This window comes from Trichechus manatus, unplaced genomic scaffold (assembly GCF_000243295.1).
Source record: "Trichechus manatus latirostris isolate Lorelei unplaced genomic scaffold, TriManLat1.0 scaffold00065, whole genome shotgun sequence".
Lineage (NCBI taxonomy): Eukaryota > Metazoa > Chordata > Mammalia > Sirenia > Trichechidae > Trichechus > Trichechus manatus.
Window position 1 is genome coordinate 9,018,886 of NW_004444001.1, and position 13,899 is coordinate 9,032,784.

Here is a 13,899-nt window from a genome sequence, read left to right on the forward strand (position 1 = left end):
TAGGGTCACATAACAATGTATGTATAAATTTTTGTATGAAAGACTAACTTGGATTGTAAACTTTCACTTAAAGTACAACAATAAAATTAAAAAAAAAAAAAAAAGTGGCCTTTCTTTGGGAGGGGCTACTAACCATAAGAGGCTCATTCTTGACTTTGACCCCAGACCTGAACAGTAACTGTCCTACTCTAGAACACTCGAGTCCCAACTGTTAGGATTTGCCACTTTCCTGTACATTCGTTTTCTGACTATCTGTCCTCCAGGCCCCTCAGTCGCATGGATTCATCTTTCATCACCCTGAGGGAGGGTTCTCAAGTTCCCCTCCTCTCTCCCTAGCCTCTTTTTTTATCCAAACAGTTTTCGCAAACCAAAACCAAATTAGGGTGCAGAGACAAAAGAACAGGCAGCAGGGAGCAAGGTGAGTCACTCACTTATTCACCCACCCACAAATATTTCTCCTCCTCATGGCTGGAGCCCAGCATGATAGTAGACGCTGTGGTTAGGAGTGGAGAGGCAATCCCAAATCAGTGCTGGTTGTTCAATGAGCATTAGTTGAATCAGTGAATGAATTAATGTATGAATGAGAAAAAAAAGTCTGGGCCCTGACCTCAAGTAGCTTACAATCTAGTCTGGCAGATACACCCACTCACCCCACACACACGCCAAGTAAATGGGGGGCCAGATGCACCTGTGGGTTCTGGATGTCGTGGAGACCCAGGGCACGCAGACCTGTCCTTGTCCTTACCTGGTAAGATGCCATCATCTACCTGTCTGTTTTGTCATGCCACTGCCCTTCCAAGTCAGTCCTGGCCAGCCCAACAAGTGGAGGCCTTGGGTAGGAGCCTCGTGGGAAGAGCAGTTAGGCATGCCCAACGAGTCCACCCTTCACTGGGGCTTTCTGCCAGTGTAGGAGCTGTCGGGTCCTGAAAAAAAGTTCTCTCCCTCTACTTGTTTCCTGTCCTCCACCCCTACCTCACAGCAGGAGTTGGAGCCAGCTGCTCCAGGGCTGAAACCCAAACCCAGCCATTGTTCCCACCTTTTGGCTATGCCTGACTCTGTGTGTGCGTGCGTGTGTGTGTGTGTGTGTGTGTGTGTGTGTGTGTGTGTGTGTGTGTGTCTTGGCATAGCCTATTGTGTGTGTCAGGGACGTAGTGCCAAGTCTCAGGCCCTGGATGCCATGCCTGGAGTACCTGGAAATATCTGAAATCTCTGCTCAGGCGAAGAGAGAAAGCTAGGCTAGAGTAGATGCTGATTGTGGGGCTTGGGGTCTGTTGAGCAGTGGCTGAGGGAGAGTCTTTGTCCTCTGATGGGTCAAATGTGCTGTCACACAGCTAATGTCCAGAATGTGAAGACAGGGAACACATTCATTTAGAACCATGAGGGTATGCAGATACATGTACACAGGTCTGGAAGGGCAAGAGGTTCACTCCATAACCAGAACTCTAAGTGCAAAGCACATCAGTACCAAATCTTCAAACATTATGGAGCCCCTCTCACCCTGGCACCTTGCAGAGCTGCCGGGGTGTGGGTGAGGCATCAGAAGCACAGGTGGGTTACGCTCCAGCCCCTCCTGCAGCTGTTAAAGAAGCCATAATGGAAACTTACTTGAAGCTTCTGGAACCTGGGTCTCCTCTCTTGACCTTTCATATATAGACGATTGCTCAGTCTATGGGCAACTGAGCATACACATTCAAGGTCAACTTCCAGGTGTTGACCTAGGATAAAGAGAAGCTCTCCTGATGCAGCAAAGAGACTGGGGACTATATTGCTATCCAGACCCTACTGGGTCAGAGTGAAGCAGGGCCTGACCAGCCAGTTCCAGTGCAATCCAGAAGAGGGAGGTAAGCTGTTTCTTCTGCACTTTCTGAGCTTCCCCATGACTCAAAATTGCAGTCAGGGAGTGTGGGGGAGGGGGAGACACTCTCCTTAGGAAGCCCAAAGTCTTGGGGGGTTGGGGGGAGACAAACTCTGCCCTCAGAGAGTTAGGAGAGGCCAGACGCAAGACTTGGTATCAGATAAAGTTATATGGGATGTACATTTTAATTATCTTTTAAGAGTTAAATGGTATTAAGAATGAAAGAATGCAAGATTCCATCAAGTTTCAAGATCTTTAAAATTACATTCTTAGCATCTCATCAAATTTGACATCCCATTAGGAGAAAGAAATTTACATATAATAAATGTTTATCTACCAGGGTAACATCTGTGGACTTTTAATAAGATAAGAAGAATTAGAGGATGTGTATAACTTAAATCTAGGGAAGTAGACTAAGTTATTACCCGCCCTCCTGAAGTTTTAGAATAATTGTTGTAACAACCATGTAAACAAGATTCAGCATGTCTAATCAGGGTCACAGATAAGAATCTAGACCATCTCCTGGCTTCAAATTATTAGTAGAATGTCAATTGCAACTAAAAAGGTTACATATGGACTAAGGCCCTTCTAGCTGGAGTTAGAAAACCAGAAGGGAAGAACACACTCAGTGCTTCTCAAGCTTAAAGAACTGAAGGAAAAATTCAAACCTCGAGTTGAAATATTGAAGGATTCTATGGGCAAAATACTGAACAATACAGGAAGCATCAAAAGAAGATGGAAGAAATACACAGTCACTGTACCAAAAGGAATTGGTTGATGTCCAATCATTTCAGGAGGCAGCATATGATCAAGAACTGATGGTACTGAAGGAAGAAGTCCCAGCTGCACTGAAGGCACTGGCGAAAAACAAGGCTCTAGGAATTGTCGGAATACCAACTGAGATGTTTCAACAAATGGATGCAATGGTAGAGGCGCCCACTCATCTATGTCAAGAAATTTGCCCAACTGACTGGAAGAGATCCATATCTGTGCCCATTCCAAAGAAAGGTGATCCAAAGGAATGTGGAAATTATCAAACAATATTATTAATATTACACACAAGTAAAATTTTGCTAAGGGCCTTCAAAAATCGTCGCAGCAACACATTGACAGGGAACTGCCAGAAATTCAAGGTGGATTCAGAAGAGGATGTAGAATGAGGGATATCATTGCTGATGTCAGATTGATCTTGGTTGAAAGCAGAGGATACCAGATAGATGTTTACCTGTGTTTTATTGACTATGAAAAGGCATTCAACTGTGTGGACCATAACAAATTATGGGTAGCATTGGGAAGAATGGGAATTCCAGAACACTTAATTGTGCTTATGTAATTGTGCTCATGTGGAACATGTATGTAGACCAAGAGGCAGTCATTCAAACAGAACAAAGGGATATTGCGTGGTTTCAAATCAGGAAAGGTGTGCATCAGGGCTGTCTCCTTTCACCATACTTATTCAATCTGTATGCTGAGCAAATAATCCGAGAAGCTGGATTATATGAAGAAGAACGCGGTATCAGGATTGGAGGAAGACTCATTAACAATCTGCAACGTGCAGATGATATAACCTTGCTTGCTGAAAACAAAGAGGACTTGAAGCACTTACTGATGATCAAATGCTACAGGCTTCAGTATGGATATGCTACAGCCTTCAGTATGGATTATACCTCAATCAACATGAAGAAAACAAAAATCCTCACAACTGGACCAATAAGCAACATCATAATAAACAGAGAAAATATTGAAGTTGTCAAGGATTTAATTTACTTGGATCCACAATCAACACCCCTGGAAGCAGCAGTCAAGAAATCAAACGACATATTGCATTGGGCAAATATGCTGCAAAAGACCTCTTGAAAGTGTTAAAAAGCAAAGATGTCACTTTGAGGACTAAGGTACATTCGACCCAAGCCATGGTATTTTCAATGCCTCGTGCATGTGAAAGCTGGACAATTAATAAGGAAGATCAAAGAAGAAATAGCAACTTTGAATTATGGTGTTGGCCAAGAATATTGAACATACTATGGACTGCCAGAAGAACAAACAAATCTATCTTGGGAGAAGTACAGCCAGAATGCTCCTTAGAAGCAAGGATGGCAAGACTTCATCTCAGGTACTTTGGATATGTCATCAGGAAGGACCAGTCCCTGGAGAAGGACATCATGCTTGGTAAAGCAGAGGGTCATCAAAAAAGAGGAAGAGTCTCAAGAGATGGACACAGTGGCTACAATGAGCTCAAACATAGCAATGATTGTGAGGATGGCTCAGGACTCGGCAGCGTTTCATTCTGTTGTATATAGAGTCAGTCACTTTGAATCGGAACCAACTGGATAGCATCTAACAACAACAACAACACAGGCAGTTTAAGGGAAACAATGTGGAGATGTATAATGATAGGGAGTCCTCATTATAAGCTCTGCAAGAACCTATACGATTAATTCATTTACTGTAATTTTACTAAATTAATTTTTTATAAAAGATGTATGGGATAGAAAAGCATGGGTAGAATGGGATCTGGGAACCACAGTTGAGGTTTTATTTGTGTGTGTTGGTTGGAGGTAAACATCTGAGGTCAGACCCACCAAGACTGGTCTGGCTCCCATCCCTAAGCCCAGGGAAATGGGACACCTCTCAGCTGAGAAATGTTGATGAGCTGTGGAGGGGAGAGGGACAAGGGGAGCAGATGGAATTCCTGAACAATTCTTCCGGCTGTCACCAGAGAGGAGAGGCAAGAGGGTGCACTGGATAATTTATAGAGAGACAGATGCTGAGGCTTCTCCGGAACCATCTGGCCAGGAGAGGCCTGGGTTCGGGTGGATATTGTCTTTGGGTCTGAGTAAACTCCTCGACCTCCAGCCCACCCTGTTTCTCTACTGGGCCTTCTTGCTGTCCTAGGGCTTTCCCAGGAGGGCTCTGCTCCCTGAGTATCTAGCTCCAAGTTTCCACCTGGCTTTCATTCCATTCCCTCCTTTGCTGGGCCTAGAGTTTGTTTTTGCTATCATTCCTGATAAGGCCAAGTCTGGCCTTGGGGCCTGTAACTTCCATCTGCGTATTTCTCTATTTTGCAGTATTCTCACCCAACACCACCACTATACTTCAAAATCCCTCTAACACCTCCATGTCATTTATCCATCCAGTAAACATTTATTGAACACCTACTATGCTGGGCATTGTTCCAGACACTAGGGATACGGTGACAAATGAGATAAAAGTCCGAGACTTCTGAAGTTTGCATTGTAGTGGGGGAGATGGTCAAGAAACAAAGAAATATTGAATAAAATGTCAGATAATGATAAGTGCTATGAAATAAAACATTAAAGCAGGGTATGGGAGCGTGACTGAGGATGCCGTTTTAGATAGGGCAGGAAGGACTTCTCTGAGGTAGTGACATTTGAACAGAGACATGAATAGCAGTGAACATCTGGAGGAAGAGCATTGCACATGCAGAGAACAGCAAAGGTAATGGCCCTGAGGCGGAAGTATGTTTAGTGTTTTGGAGGATGCCATGCTATTTATTAAGTAAGCTGAGCACTGTGCCCCAGGCACCTGCTAGGGGATATGAAGATGCAATCATACATCGTTTTTGCCCTGAAGAAGTAGCCTAGAGAGAGATGCATTATATAAATAAATAATTACAGCAACGAGATAGCTACAATAAAGTTGTATTATTAAGTTGCTAGAGGTGTCCAGCAAAAGGAGCACTAAATTCACCTGGGGGCTTGGGGAAGGTTTTTCGGAGGAGGTGACATTTCAGCTGTGGGCTGACGGAGAAGTAGGATCAATCATGCACGGGGAGGAGAAGGGCTGGACATCTTAAGGCCTGATGCCCTGGAAAAAGGACAATTTTGGAGCCTGCATTACCGAGGAGAGGGGGAAAACGAGGTCGGTGAAGGTGGAAGAGGCTAGGTCATGCTGGCCGCCGTGCGCCATGCTGAGAATCTCAGATTTTATTTTTTGGGTGATGGGGAACCTTTGGAAGCCTTTACCCAGGGCAGTGCCACAACTCTCCCACTATTTTTGTGCTGTTCCTCTATTTTTTTTTTTAATTCACCATCTCATGCTCATTCAGTTCAATTTAACTCAACAAATACTTACTGAGCGCCAACACGTACTGAGTACCAGAGTCTTTTTCCCCTTTCCGCTATTGCCCACTCCTGACATCTCCCTCCTCCCGCTGCCAGGCCTCGGACCCCAGCTCTTCGAATACTCCCATCTTTCCTCAGCACCCCGGGCCCCAGTTGCCCAGACCGAGGCCCCGCACCATTGCCCCGCCTCCCCGATGACGCGCAGCGCCCGGAGCGTCGGGATTCCGGCGGCCCCGGCCGCTACCCGGCCTGCCCCACGGCAAGATGGCGGCCTGAAGGCAGCGGGAGGTGGCGGAAAGTTTGTTGTGGGATTGGAGTAGTCGGGCCGGGCGGCTAGAGTTGGGGGGATCGTGGAGACCCTAGCACGGAGTAGGGGCAGAGGACAGACAAGCTCCGGGATTGGGAAGAGGGAATGGAACCGTGGAGGGGTTGGAGGCGGACAGAAAAAAAAGGAAGGGAGGGGGCCTGGGATCCTGTGGCAGCCTGGGGGTTGGGGGAACCAGCAGTAGGTGTTGTGTAGGTCCTGAAGAAGCAGAGTCACAAATTGCAGGGGAATTTCTTAATCGAGAGTAAAGAACCTGGAGCCTGGCAGGAGGGAAATCCTTCAGCGTGGGGCCGAGGCCGACTGCATCGGGCCGGTGGGAGGGGAAAGGTGTCTTTCCCGTCGAGGAGGATAGTGGGAAAGGCGAGAAAGAGCGACCTGGAGGATGTTGGGCAGGTCTGCTAAGGAGGGAACTAACTAAAGCCAGTCAAATGCCCTCTTCCAGGCTTAGGTCAGCCTTTCCACAGCTCCTATCCCAGGCAGCAACATCTGCCCCAATTTCAGCTGAAGACTCAGGGACCCAGGGACTGGACAATACCACATTGCCTGCTTGGGAGGAAGAAGAGGTAGCGACTTGCCCCAGCCCATCCCCAGAGCGGGTAAGGTGGCCTCCAGTGACAGGTTTCTGGCTGACATGCTCCCTGGGAGCAGGATGCATGGACTGTGGAGTGATGCTGAGAATCATTTAATCTGAGAGGGACACTTCTATAGAGGTTGTCCTTTGTTGTCCCTAAGTTAGTGTTCTGCTTACATTCCAGGCCGATTTTTGAGAGGCAGGTATAGAATTAAGTCTTGTGTGCCTTCACCTGTGTAATCGAACATGGGCAAGGGCTGGCCTAGAGATCAGACTGAAAGTATATTTTTTAAGTATTATTGTGGTAAAGTATATATAACATAAAAATTGTCATTTTGAACATTTTTAAGTGTACAATTTAGTGGCATTAACATTCACAATATTGTGCAACCTTCACCACTATTTTCAGAACTTTATGTTGAAAGTACTTTAACACATCCCTGTCATAAGCAGTTTCCTACATGCTCACCGTATCTCCTTCAATCTCTCTATCGCATCTTCATTTTGGCATCCTGCCTGGAAGTGGATGTTGATGGGTAACAGATGGTGGGGAGTCATGAGAAAGCAAATTTCTGATGATGTCCTCTGACCATTTAGGTATCTGCTATCACCAACCCCTGAAATTACTCATTCTTGCTGTTTGTCTAGTTCATTTGCTCCTTTCTTCTAATAAGAGGGGCTCATTATTGTTCCTTGGGGGGTGTGGATTTGTTGGGGATGAGAAGGGGGAGTCAGGAGGGGAAGAGCAGGTTGGGATTGGGGAGAAGAAATGCAGATCAGCTTATGGTAAGAGGTCACCCTGACTGGTGTGAAGCTCTGGGAATGTATATGCCATCACTCCCTGTGCTCTGAGACCCCTGATATTTGAGAGCCAGCCAAAGCTGCTTTACAGTCTGGACCAGGGTAGTAATAGAAGGAAAAGATTGTGGAACTTGCCATTTCCTCTTCTGGTAGCTTTCTTCTTTTCCTTTGAATTCTCCCCATCAAACCACATTAAAAAACAAAACAAAAAGTTTCACTAGCCAAACCAAGCATGGCCTGTGAGATAGTGAACTTGGGTTGGAGAATAGGGAAGGGGTTTGGAGCCAGAGTGTGGAATGAATGTGGTCCTCACTTCCTTTGGTGTCCTGTGGTTATGCCTAAGCCAGAGGTGGGAGCAGCTTGTTATTGAAGCCTTTTTCAGGAGCAGCATCTGCTCCATGATTGGACTGGGAGGACTGGTTTCATCAAGGATTCCTCACTAACCATCCTGTGCTCCCCCACAACAAAAGGCTTACTCCAGACAGACCAACCCAAATTACTGTTACTAGACTAGCTTCAGTACCTTCGAGTATCTGAAGAGCTGATGCAAATTAGCTGTGACTCCATTTGTAGAAGATTGGGAATCTTCTCTTTCAGTGGATATCCCCTTGGAAACTGCAGCCAGCAAGGACAGTGTGGTGAGGGCACATAGTAGTTAGTAGCACTGACTCTGGAGCCAGGCTGCCTAGTTCAAATCCTGGCTTTGCTATTTGTAGCTCTGCTACCCTTAGAAGTTGGCTTGTGCACTCTGACTCAACTTTCTTACCTGTCAAGTGGGGATGATGAGTATCTATCTCATAGGCTTTTTGTGAGGGTTAAATAAATTAATACATTAAAGTGCTTAGCACAGTGTCTGACACTCAATCAGTATTAGTTGTTGTTTTGCTAGTCAGATCTCAAGCACTGATTTCTGCTTCATGGTTGGACCTTGTGTTTATGGAGGACATGGTACTGGTTTGGGCTGTTAACTTCATGTTAGTTGCTGATGAGTAGATTCCTACTCATGGCACCTCCATGTGTGCAGAGTAGAACTGCTACATAGAGTTTTCAAGGCTGTGACCTTTTGGAAGCAGATCACCAGGCCTGTCTTCCAAGTCACCTCTGGGTGGGTTCAAACTGCCAACCTTTTGGTTAGTAGTTTAGTACTTCACCGTTTGTACCACCCAAGGACTCCTAGCCTGATGTATAAGTAGAGATGAGGCACAGCTTTTTTGCATTTTAGTGGGAACATCCTCATTAAACTATTTAACCAAAACCCACCGCCTCGAGTCAATTTCGATTTCTAGTGACCCTATAGGACAGAGTAGAACTGCCACATAGGATTTCCAAGGCTGTAAATCTTTACGGAAGCAGACTGCCACATCTTTCTCCCACGGAGCCGCTGGTGGGTTTTAACTGCCGATGTTTTGGTTAGCAGCCGAGCGGTTTAACAGCTGCACCACCAGGCCTCCTAAGCTGTTTAAAGTTATGTTAAAATGCAGCGATTTCTTGTGTGAAGCTGTGAGGTTGCAGAATTATCTTCTTTGAAGCTGAGCAATAATAATAATAGCTAATGCTTTCAGTTGACTCATATGCATGCGAAAGCTGGACAATGAATAAGGAAAACCGAAGAATTGACGCCTTTGAGTTATGGTGTTGATGAAGAATATTGAATACACCATGGACTGCCAGAAGAACAAACAAATCTGTCTTGAAAGAAGTACAGCCGGAATGCTTCTTGGAAGCGAGGATGGCGAGACTTCGCATCACATACTTTGGACATGTTATCTGGAGGGATCAGTCCCTGAAGAAGGATATCATGCTTAGTAAAGTAGAGGGTCAGTGAAAAAGAAGACCCTCAAGGAGATGGATTGACACAGTGCCTGCAAGATGGGCTAAAACGTAGCAACGATTGCGAAGATGATACAGGACCGGGCAGTGTTTCATTCTGTTATGCTTAGGGTCACTATGAGTCGAAACAGACTCGACATCTCATAACAACAACAGCAACGGTGCTTACTGGGAAGGCACAAACGGCCAAACGCTCAGTTACTAACGGAAAGTTTGGCAGTTTGAATACACCCAGAGGTGCCTTGGAAGAAAGGCCTGACAATGTACTTCTGAAAGATCACAGCCATTGAAAACACTATGGAGTGCAGTTCTGCTTTGAAATATATGGGGACACCGTGAGTTGGAATTGGCTCAGACTCAAAGGCAACTGATTTAGTGCTTGTTGAGCACATTTTAATTGCCTGGCACTGTTGTGCTTTACATGTATTAACTGGTTTACTTTTTGTAACAACTCGATGAAGTAGATAATGTTATTATACCCATTTTACAGATGGGGAAATGGAGGTGCACAGGAATTTAAAAATTTGCTCAAGGTTACCCAGCTAGTAAGTAACAGCTAGGATTTGAACCCAGGCAATCTTACTTTGGCATTTGAGCCTTATTATTATTTTTTTTTAATAGGTGTTTTTAATATGCCAAGTGGCAATTTGTAGCATGTTTTTTTGACCCTATCCTGGGTCATGTTTGTCATGGTTAAATATATACTCTTATTTCCTTGTAATAAAATTCTTTTGGGTTACTTTTCAAAGTTTTTAGGAGCTGAGCTCCTGAGCTCTTAGCCACAGCACTCTCCTTCGTCTCAGAAATAAAAACTGGTGCAGGGACTGTGGTGAGTGAGCCCTCTGGGCCAGGTTAGCCAAATCTGGGCCCACTCTTCATAATTCAACTTGCCGACTGCCCTTTTGAGGACCTTGGTCCTAGGTTGAGTAACAGACTGTCATTAGGCTCCACTGTAAACATGCCTTAAAGGGTTGTGTGTGTGTTAATGTAGAAATACAAGACTCATTTCTCACTTTGATCACCGACATGAGCAGTTGAAATAACCTTAATGTTAAATTCGTAGACAATCTCAATGTCATCTTTCTTTTAAAAATAGCAAGTAGCAAACTACACAGAAAAAAAAAAAAAAGGCAGCATTTTAAACAGCTCCTTCCCCCCAATTTTAGGGGAGGAAAGTGGAAAACAAATGTGCTTGTACTGAAGCTTGTGTTGTCTGAGGAAGGCCCTGGCGCAGCTCCCGTCTCCCTCTTTAACCAGGCAGAAGGCCCACATGCAGCCTTGGGGCAGAGGTGTGCTCATGACTTGATTGGCTTTCCTTTGCTCTGTGTGTAAGACTCACTCTTCCCCTCCTTCTGAGTCATGTTCTGTCTATTTAACATGCCCTCAAGACCCATCTTTTTTCTTCTGTAAATGACTCTCCACCCTGCTATCAGGTTAGGCACCTGCCTGGTGTCTAACCAGATTTCAGGGAAATAGAGGGCTCAGGACTTAAGGCTTTCCCTGGTTTTTGTAGTTGTGATTTTTAGAGTCAAACAGTATCTGCCAGTCTCTGCTCCCCTCCATTAACTTTTAAGAGCCACACGTCCCAGGATAATGTGCTTTATCTTAATTTGTGCTGCAGTGAGTGTGCATGCTGAAATGAGTTATCTCCACCTATCTCTATCTTTGCATTTTGATAGAAGTCCTCAGACTTTCTGGAATCAGGTCACACTTAGTAAATGAATGAATTGCAGGGTAAAGGCTGATGGAATTTGAGCTGACTATCCCCCTTTATCTTTTGTTGTATAAAAATTTTTTTTCTCATAATGCGCCTTATTCATGTATTTATCTTTGAATCCAATCCCTTCACCTCCTTACAACCATATTTTGAGTGCCAAAGACCTCTGGGTAGACTCCTTATTTCTCATCTGGATTCAGCCTTTTAACAACTCCTTGAATTTATCAGTTCTCTCTAGCCTCTGGGCCTTTGCTCATGCTGGTCCTGCTATATGAAATACATTTCCTGGCCTCTCCGCCTCCTCCTTTTACCTTCCTTTTTGTCCCTCAGTCACAGCTTAAATGTCACCCATACCCCTTGAGAGCCCTTTTTCTGTACTTTTATCTTAACACTTTTATTGTAAACCAAACCAGACCAAACCTGTTGCCATTGAGCTGACTCATAGCGACCCTATAGGACAGAGTAGAACTGCTCCATAGGGTTTCTAAGGCTGTAATCTTTGTTGTTTTTTTTTCTTTTCTTTTTCATCTTTACAGAAAGGAACCCTAGTGGCACATTGGTTCAGTGCTTGGTTGCTAACCAGAAGGTCAGCAGTTCAAACCCTCCAGCTGCTCCATGGGAGAAGGATGTGACAGTCTGCTTCCATAAAGATGACAGCCTTGGAAATCCTATGGGGCAGTTCTACTCTATCCTGTAGGGTCTCCATGAGTCAGAATCAACTCAGCGGCAGTGGCTTTTAATCTTTACAGAAGCAGATTGCCACATCTTTGTCCCTCAGAGTGGCTAGTGTGTTCAAATCGTTGACCCTTCAGTTAGCAGCCGAGTGCTTAACTGCTGTGCCACCAGGGATCCTAACACTTATGCTGTATTGTTATTGTCTGTTTACTTGTCTGGTTGTCACAAGACTGTAGATGCCCTGAGAACAGAGACTGTGTCTGATTCACTATTGTGTTTCTAGCATTTAGGATAATGCTGGGCACATAGTAGGTGTTTTATAATGCTGTGGTGCATGTGGAATGAATGCAGTGTGACTGGCACCTTCTCCTCACTCCAGTCTATCTTCCATGCTGCTGTCAAAATTAACTTCCTATAAAGAACAGTATCTCTTCCCTTAGAAATGCCTGTGGGTTTTCCTTGTGTTTGGGGTAAAGTTAAAACTCTTTAGCTTGGCATGCAAAAGGTTCTTTACACTCTGGCCCGAACCCAGCCCTCTAGCCTGAGTTGCTGCCACTCCACCTCATCTGCCCTGTGCTTCCTTGCTCCTAAATTTCCCACTGCTCCCAAACCTGTCATGGCTATCCATTTTCTTTATTCTTCTTTGCTTGTGTACTTCACTCTGTCCGGAATGCCCATCTATGCCTCTGAAACTCTTCTCATCCCTGAAGACCCAGCTCCTTTGTTGCTTCCAGTGAGAAGCTTTCCCTGACTTTCCTTTCCTCCTCTACCCCTCCCCCATAAACTTTGTACTTCTGTTCTGGCACTTACCCTGTGGTTGGTGACTTCTCTGTTTATTTGTCTGTTTCTCTCCCAGGGCTGAGCTCCTGTAGAGGAGAGACCCTTGGGATCATAAGGGAGTCAGGGGGCAGTGTGATATAGTCTGATTTTGGAGTCAGGCAGATGTGGTTAAAGTTCTAGCTTTGCCACTTAACCAGCTAAGTGACTTTGGGCAAATTATTTAACCAGTAAGGTCCTTGATCGTCTCCCCTATAAAATGAAGGTGATAATATCATTTTTGCAGGAGTAGTGGAGGAGGAGTGCTGATGGGGCAGTGGTTAAAGCACTCGGCCGTTAACCAAAAGGTCTGCAGTTGGAACTTACCAGCTGCTCCGAGGGAGAAAGATGTGGCAGTGTGCTTCTGTAAAGATTTACAGTCTTGGAAACCCTGTGGGATAGTTCTACTCTGTCCTATAGAGTTGCTATGAGTCGGAATCAAGTCCACGGCAGTGGGGTTTTTTTTTTTCCCCCTATGTGACTCTAATTGTTCTCCCCATACTGTGACAGCACACTCCTCCTTTCCACCCTTGATTCCCCGTGTCTATTTAACCAGCTCCTAACCCTCTCTGCCTTCCCATCTCACTTACGGACAGAAGCGGCCCGTTTAGTCTCTTGTATCTACTTGAGCTAAGAGGCACACTCCTGACAAGTATCACTTTCTGTCCCACGGTCCAGTCCAGTCCCTGTCTGAAGAGTTGGCCTCGGAAATTGTTTTAGTTCTGGGCTGACAGAGAGTCCAGGGGCCTATGTTTGGTTTTTGTTGTTGTTCAGCATTATAGCTAATGAGTTCAGAGCATGTAGCATGGCTTATGATGCACCCTCAGTAAATATTTGTTGACTGAATGAATCTTATTTGGGAAAACTCTGTGAATAACAAACAGCTTTGTTTTATTCAAGCTAGAGTAAGCCTTTTGGCTTCTGCAGGTAGCCAGGAGCTTTTTTTTTCTTTTTATTGTCCTTTAGATGAAGGTTTACAAAGCAAACTAATTTCTCCTTAAACAATTAATACCCGTATTATTTTGTGACATTGGTTGCCAACCCCACAACTCTCAACACTCTCCCCTTCTTGACCTTGGGTTCCCCATTGCCAGCTTTCCTGTCCCCTCCTGACTTCTCATCCTTGTCCCGGGGCTGGTGTGCCCATTTAGTCTCGTTTTGTTTTATGGGCCTGTCTCATCTTTGGCTGAAGGGCGGACTTCAGGAATGATTTCATTCCTGAGC

The 13,899-nt window shown here is 45.1% G+C and overlaps 1 protein-coding gene across 6 annotated transcripts in view; it reads left to right on the forward strand.

Annotated features, from left to right (window-relative positions):
• The first annotated feature begins 6,133 nt into the window (after nt 1-6,133).
• The window catches only part of TJAP1 (tight junction associated protein 1), a 36,515-nt gene continuing 28,749 nt past the window's right edge, over nt 6,134-13,899 (forward strand). For 4 of the 6 annotated variants that reach the window (XM_004379488.1, XM_004379490.1, XM_023734226.1 and 1 more), the window contains exons 1-2: nt 6,134-6,238; nt 6,708-6,861. The gene's annotated coding sequence lies outside the window, so the exon portion shown is untranslated. The remainder of the gene's footprint in view (nt 6,239-6,707; nt 6,862-13,899) is intronic. The other 2 variants (XM_023734227.1, XM_004379492.2) reach the window with 2 other exon arrangements.